The sequence below is a fragment of the Benincasa hispida genome, chromosome 5 (genome assembly GCF_009727055.1).
Source record: "Benincasa hispida cultivar B227 chromosome 5, ASM972705v1, whole genome shotgun sequence".
NCBI classification, from domain to species: Eukaryota; Viridiplantae; Streptophyta; class Magnoliopsida; order Cucurbitales; family Cucurbitaceae; genus Benincasa; species Benincasa hispida.
The window spans coordinates 28,069,689-28,077,708 of record NC_052353.1 but is presented as its reverse complement, the minus strand read 5'-3'; the positions used below and the strand labels follow the sequence as shown (position 1 = coordinate 28,077,708).

General features: G+C 30.8%; 1 pseudogene; it reads right to left on the bottom strand.

Annotated features, from left to right (window-relative positions):
- LOC120077278 overlaps positions 1-7,413 on the bottom strand; it is a 9,152-nt pseudogene extending 1,739 nt beyond the window's left edge.
- Positions 7,414-8,020: the final 607 nt, after the last annotated feature.

The window sequence follows — 8,020 nt, the reverse complement described above, 5'->3', positions numbered from 1 at the left end:
CTATGTTCTATCACTAATGTTAATAATAATTGTTACTATCAATACACAAATATTACGGTACAAAAATACACAAATATTTCAATATGTTCCATCTATACCACTTTTTCAAGTTTATTTTTGATAGACATCATACTCTTAAAGTCCTATAAAGAAAAAAAAAAAAAATATTGGCCTATTTAATATCGTTCATATTTCTCAATTTTTGAGAAATAAACTTGTTTAATAACTATTCTCGTTTCTTATTTGAAATTTTTAAGAAGTATTTCTAGTGCAAATTGTGGACTAGAAAAAGTAGTTTCTTTCAAATCTATTTTGATTTGTTATTTATATTTAATATTTCGTTATAATAAGCAAATTTGATGATTCACTTGCTGGTGTTATATCACTTATGAATTGGATACTTTCAAGTCTTGTGTACGAAACTCAGCCTCATAATTCATATGAAAAAGGGACAAAGAAAAAATCAGATAAAGGAATAAAAATTAAAAAAAAAAAAAGAAAGAAGGAAAGAAAGAAAGAGAAGAAGCAAAAATTGGAGAAAAAAAAGAAAATTAGAAGAAGCATAAACGATAGAAAGAAAATGAAATAAAAAAATAAAAAATAAAAGAAAGAAGCATAAAGTGGAGAAATGAAAGAAAATAAAAAAATGAAAGAAACCCAAACCGAAGAAAAGAAAGAAAATAAGAAAAAAAGGAAGAAGAAAGTGTACAGCAAGATAAGGGAGGGTGAAATTGGAAATTAGAAAAAATTCAAATATTAACTAATCAACACTTCTATATTTTTAAATATTTTAAAGAGTGAATATATTTTTAGATTTTTTCTCTTATTTTACTATCCATTACAAATATTCATATTATCATTCGGGGAACTTTAAAACTCATTTGACATTGGTTTTTAAATATCTTGCTAAACTGCGAGATTTTTATCCTTGGGAGATGACCAGTAAAAATATAGCTTATTTAGTTCATAAATTAATTCAAATACTCATTATTATAAATTTTAATTAACTATTAAATATAAATATATTAATTAGACTTAATTAATTTCAACAAATATCTTTACTATTAATATTTTATGCTATCTAAACTATTTAGTATAAAATATTATTATGATGATTATTAATATTCTAATTATTTTATAATTATTTGATTATTTATATTAATTAATTTAAATTAATTAAATATGTTTAATTTAAAAGTATTCATCTATTTTTATCTTTATTGATTAATTATACTAAATTTATTCTATGTCTACAATAATTGGTCTTTTGTATTTAATTTAGTAATTATTTAATTTTGGTTTCTACGTAGAACATTGATAAATTGAACATGCATACTTAACTTCCAGACATTAACTGAACATCATATCAAAATATAAACATTAATTATCCAAAACTTATAAAACCCAAACATTAAAATCCTAGATATTTAATTGTTATATCCATGAAACAATGTTTATGATCCAAACGGTACCTTATAGCATTTTTCATAATAAAAAAAATGCTATGAAAGACTTTCTACAGCATTTTTAGGAATGTTGTTCTAGCTGATGTTATTAAAAGTCTCTTATATTTTATAGCGTTTTTTCAAACACTATAAGAGAAGCTACGAAAGTTCACTTTCGATTGCATAATTTTAGTTTTATTAAAAAAATTTATAACATTAGAAAAATTCTATGATTTTCTTTCCCTAACAATTTTGATCGACTTTTAATAACATTTTTTATTGCTATAAACATTGCTATAAAATTTATCTCTTTAACCTCGTATGATTACCAGTTTTGACAGAATATATATATATATAGTAACAAAGTATTAAAAATGTAATTGTAAACAACTTCATCTATAAAAACTTATGTATCACGACCCATATATTTTTGAGTGGGGTTGTCATGTCTTCAAGTTACATAATAATAATAATAATAATAATAATAATAATAATAATAATAATAATAATAATAATAAAAAAGTAAATTTGGATTTCTAGTTTTCTTTAAGATATGTATTCGATCACCCTTTTGATGTGATGCATCATTTCGCATTTTGTCTTCACATTTCAACTATTTGACCGATCCGTTGCTCTTCAGTTTTGCAAAAGAAACATATATTTAATTACCATGAAATTCTCCTCAAACTCATTCACCAAATGTGTTAGATTTTTTTAAATAATAGTGAACTCACAAATGACTGCCATATAGCAATCACAAATACATACACAATAATGTAAACTTGAAATAACACACAATACTAAACCTATTTTTATAGCATATCGGGATGGGGACAAATCAGTCATAACTTGTTCGACCTAGTAAAATCAAAACCGACGCCAATAGAGAAACTTGATTTATACATTGAAAAAAAAGTATGTAAACACCACAAATATCTTTTCCTTACATAAAATGAGTACAATAGAAGGCAACTCAGATGAACTTAATTGTAACAGTATCAGACACAATAGAAGTAGTAGCAACAATTTATAGGATATCTTCAAACCCGTCGCTTTTTTTCCTTTTTCTTATCTTAACCCATAAACATAATTTTCATTGGTAAATTTAAAGGTGGTTTAATAATGGAGGATGAAGTTAGAAAATATAGTGTTTTTTCAAACTATTGACAAAAATGGGATATATGGGAAAGTATTTTTAAAAATAGGCGGGAGTGGAAAGTATTGAAAAAAGTAAGGTAGTGAAATCGTGTACGGGGTACACGATTACAATTTGGCAAAATCGTGTATGGGGTACATGATTTAACTTCTAATCCAGTCAGCACCACGTCGGCTAACTTAGTTGAACGGTCGCATGGAGACTCGTAGACCGAGTCCACGATTTTTTTCTTTTTTCTTTTTCTTTTGTCAAATTAGATCGACTAATTATTATTGTTTAATTGGAGATGTACAACAATATTAAGACTTTAGAACCGGGTCAACAAATTCCTTCGTTATTAAACTTAATTATATATTTAATCTACAATAAAAACATAATTGTTCTACACTCATACTAAAAAAAAATATGTCATGATATTAAAGAAGATTTACAATTAGTTCTTTAATGTGAAATTAGAAGTTTACGTGAAATTTAAAGACGAAACCCTTGGCCCTTACCCCTCATGGGGGTTGTCTTCGTATCCCTCTAAATTAGGTTCACCCTACTGTTGTTGTCATCTACGACAAATACGTCTTCGATCCGTGTCAGCAACATTGAGTCGTCTTGTTTGATGAATAATATTTTCTATGTTAATCAATGTTTGCTGACACATTAAACCCAACTCTGGTAAGTTGTGTTGCAGTGAATATTGTAGTACATCTCCGATAAAATTCTACTCTACAATGAAAAAAATAAATATTAAACAATATTCATATCCTATATGTGGAAAATGTCTAATTTTCAATCTCTTCCCATGCAGTAATAGTAAGCGCCGTCAGATGTGAGAAATCGCCTCATGATTGAATCGTACCAGGAAAAGTAGTCATCTGATACAACTGACCCATTTGTTATTTCTCCTTGTGCACAACGATCATGTCGTCCATGCTAGTAGAATATATATTCCTCGTGGATTCAACGCCATTCTTGGTCGTGCTTAGCTCTCAAATCAATCTTGTGTAGTGCTGGGAGTGTATAGGACAACGATGGTATCGTTTGTCACAAACTGAACTGTCTCGACACACGATCTTGATGATGCCACTCTACTATATGAAAGTATATAAGAGGGCTAACGGTCAACCACATGTCTTCACCATCACGACAGTAATCAGGTAGTGATGACTAAATCTTTTGTGTGTATAGCGTTCAATTAATCTAACAAAAAAAATAAGGTAAGTTTACATCCAAAATGTTATAAATATTCTTTTATATATACATTTGTTACCTGATTCTTCATCGGTCTGTCAAATATTTTTCAGTACATGAGCAACATATATGCTGATTGTTTAGAAGCAGCTAATACACCACTCCATCTAAAATTATAAAAAATACATTTAATTTATATTCTTACATAAAATGATAACGAAAGAAATATATAAATGAAATAATACCTGATACTAAGTGGACGATGATCTACGGCCTGTAACTGGACTTGTGGTGCTATAATTGGAAATCTATCATAAGCCCATACCTGTAGTAGAATCAGTGGCCCTACTATTTCCAACGCTTGTGCATTGGTAGTTCGACAAAGTTCTCTACACAGCCATGCAAGACATGCACCACTCCACGAGTACGTACCAGCATGCTCGAAATCAGATAGTAGCAAGAGGAACATGAGATGCACTAGAGTATTTGACTTTTCAGCAAACAAAAATACTCCAATAAGCTGTATAATGTACGCTCGTGCATACCTACGTACGCTGATGTTGTCGGCATTGCGAGGTAATTCTGGAAACTGGGACGCCAACCAGGGGATACTCAATCTTCAGCCTTTCAGATCATCTAGTAGAACGCCTAATAGCTCTTCACAAACATTCTTCCAATCATATTGTAGTGAACCTATCAATAGTTGCCCGTCCACTCATAACCCAACCTGTATGGCAACATTGTGCAGCGTGATTGTACATTCCCGACAAGGCAGGTGAAATGTGTAGGTTTTTGGTCTCCAACGCTCAACTAAAGAAGTAATGAGGTGCCAATCAAGCTTGATAAATTCGATTTGTGCAACCCCAAGAAAACCTGCCTGTTCAACATCTGGAATAATGCAGTGATCAAATGGGATAGTATGTTGTGAAGATGCCTCCCTTCTCCGACAACTTAAAACTACTGATATATTCGATTTGCCCGTCCACTCGTAACCCAAACTGTATGGCAACATTGTGTAGTGGGATTGTACATTCCCCACAAGGCAGGTGAAATGTGTGAGTTTCTGTTCTCCAACGCTCAATTAGAGAAGTAATGAGGTGCCATTGATAAAACTGATTTGTGCAACCCCAAGAAAACCTTCTTGTTCAACGTAGAGAATAATGCACTAATCAAATGGGATAGTATGTTGTGCAGATGTCTCCCTTCTCCGACAAGTCAAGACTACTGTAGAAGAACTATCTCATACCGATTGTGAATTATGCGTATTTTGTCAATATAGTTGTAAGGATTAGAAGGACCAGGTTCCACTATCTAAGAAGTTCAAATTATACATAATAAAATAAATCACATAAAAGATACATAAAAAGTACATAAAAAGATACAATTGCATGAAATATAAATTCATTACATAAAAAGTACAATTACATAAAATTAAACTATTACATTAAAAATATAAGTACATAAAAGATACAATTACAAGAAAAATACAATTACATAAAATATAAAATTACATAAAAAATATAAGTACATAAAAGATACAATTACATGAAAAATACAAGTACATAAAATATACAATTACATAAAAAATATAAGTATATAAAAGATACACCTAATGACCTGAAGACGAAGCACCTAATGTACGTTGTGGACAAGTACATCTGTTATGTTCTTCTCTCTTGCAAATTGTACATTGAACTGTTTGGTTTGACTCTCTCCAATCCATTTCATTATGAATGTACGTACTTTTTGGCCGACCCTGTTCTCTTAGTAAGTCCGCATTCGGACAAACTTCTGTAAATGATAATTCGGGCCAATAATCTGGGTGTTCTATTTGATGGAAGCGACCTTCATAACATTGCTTGAAATTGGACAATTTGTAGCATTCACCAATAACTGGTATGTATGTCAAATGCATGTAATTACAAACTGCAATTACATGAGAGCATGGAATATTGAATGACTGCCACTTATTACAAGAACATGTTCCTTCTTTCAAGCCCAAAACTTGTGTTTGTTGTCCTTTATAGGGAGAAATCATACTTATGTTAGTTTGTACTTTAAAATTTTGACTTTCCCTGTCAATAGATGTCATCTATGAGCAAATGCTCGTTTTTCCCACCTCTTAAGTTTTCTCAGGGCATATTCTATATACATGTCCCCACGATCGAATGCTTCACTGATTTCTTGTCTTCGATGTTCAAAATACAGATCGTGCGATAAAATATTAACCTAACTAAAGAAGTAATTGATAACATTGTAGCACCTTTGAAAACACCATTCATACATTCAACTGCATTGCTTGTCATCCACCCATAGCAGTACTCACCATCATGTGATTGGGTCCATTTTTCCAAGTCAATATTTGAAAAATATTCAAGGCATTCAAGGTTCAATTGTTTCAATTCTTTCATGCACCGAATGAATTTGCCTTTAGTGTTGATTTCCTGCCTTAAACACCAAATCTTTTAGTTGCTTTGATTTATATTTCGTATTGAAATTACTGCCAACATGGTGAAGATAATATCGATAGTACGCTCTAGGTTCACTCCAACAAATTTTCTCATTATTAATTGCAGCAAGAATGCCCTTATGTCTATCAGAAATCAAGCAAATACCATCTCTTTGGGTAACATATTCACGCAATGCCGACAAAAACCATGACCAACTAGACAAATTTTTACCTTTAACAATAGCAAAAGCAAGGGAAAATATATGCCCGTTTGCATCAATAGATAAGGCGGTCAATAATTTCCCCTTATACTTTCCGTAGAGATGAGTTCCATCGATCTGGAATAATGACCTACAATGTTTGAACCCTTCTCTTGGAGGACCGAAGGACCAAACAACTCGACCAAAAATAGTCGTATCTGGCACATCAAATAAAATAAAATACCAATTTGTTCGTGTTCCTTGATTGTATGTAATGAACAAGAGCACTCAACCAACAAGGAAGCTCTAAATATGATTTCTCCCAATCACTAAACACAGCAATCAACGCTTTTCTCTTGGCTTGCCACACCCGTCTATAATTAACATTATAGCTATATTGTTTTTTAATTGCTTCTTGGAGTAAGGCCACAGGTATCCCAAGATCAGCTTTAACCAAATTTTGGATTTCGATACTCATAAAATTTGAATCAAGTTGTGAATGATCCTGTATGTTAATATGTCAAAAAAAATATGTTAATATGTCAACCCATCAAAATCCAATTTCTAAATTCAACATATAAGATCTAAATATTATACATTTAAATCAACCCAAATCTAAGATCTATAAACTATATATTTAAATCATCCCAAATAAAAACAAAATAATATATCCATGAATCATACATTTAATTCAGCCTAAATACAAACAATATAATATATATATGAAGCAATATTCAATTTTATAAACATAAACATATATTTCTAAGTTCAACCCAACAAATACATAATCATCCAACAAATTAATCATGAAAAAAAATAGCCAACAAATAGGCCAACATAATCATCCAGAAAAATAGCCCAACAATCAATAATTGAAGAACAAATTGGTTGTGGGTACATGATTACCTCAATCAACGCCATGACTGCCACATTGGCAGTCTGCACGTGCCAGATCAACAGATACTTGTATATCGGGTACATGATTTAGAGCAATCGTGTACAAGGTACACGATTAAAAAATCTATTTTTGTCCATCTTTTCAACCCCATCCTATTTTTGTTAATATATATCAAAATAACATTATTTAAAAAAAAACAATAATTGAAGAACAAGTTGGTCGTGGGTTATCAATAAAGGATAGTTGAGGCGGTGGAATTCATTAATATCATAGTCTGATTTGTTTCTTCAATGTTATTGGGCTTGACACATGAGTCAACAGCAACACACCTATATAAATATATGTCTACATTTGAAGAATGAAAAAAGAAAGTGCCAAGAGCAAGAGCTATTTTATTCTTCAGCATTTTAGAGTAATAGTAAGAAAAATACATCGTGTATTTTTCTTCTTTGGATGGGGTTTCTCATATTATCTATTCCAAGTTATTGAATTGCGATACTATATTCAAATAATTATTGTTAGGCTATTTGAGGAGTGATTTGTAAACGTGAGTTTGGTTGTCTTTGTAATCTCCATCATAGTAGATCCTACAGTTGTAGAAGATTGGACGTAGTCTCGAGTTCGAGACAAACCAGTACATTTTTCGATGTTGTTCTCTTTTTTCCTTATCTCTTTATTTACAATTTTATG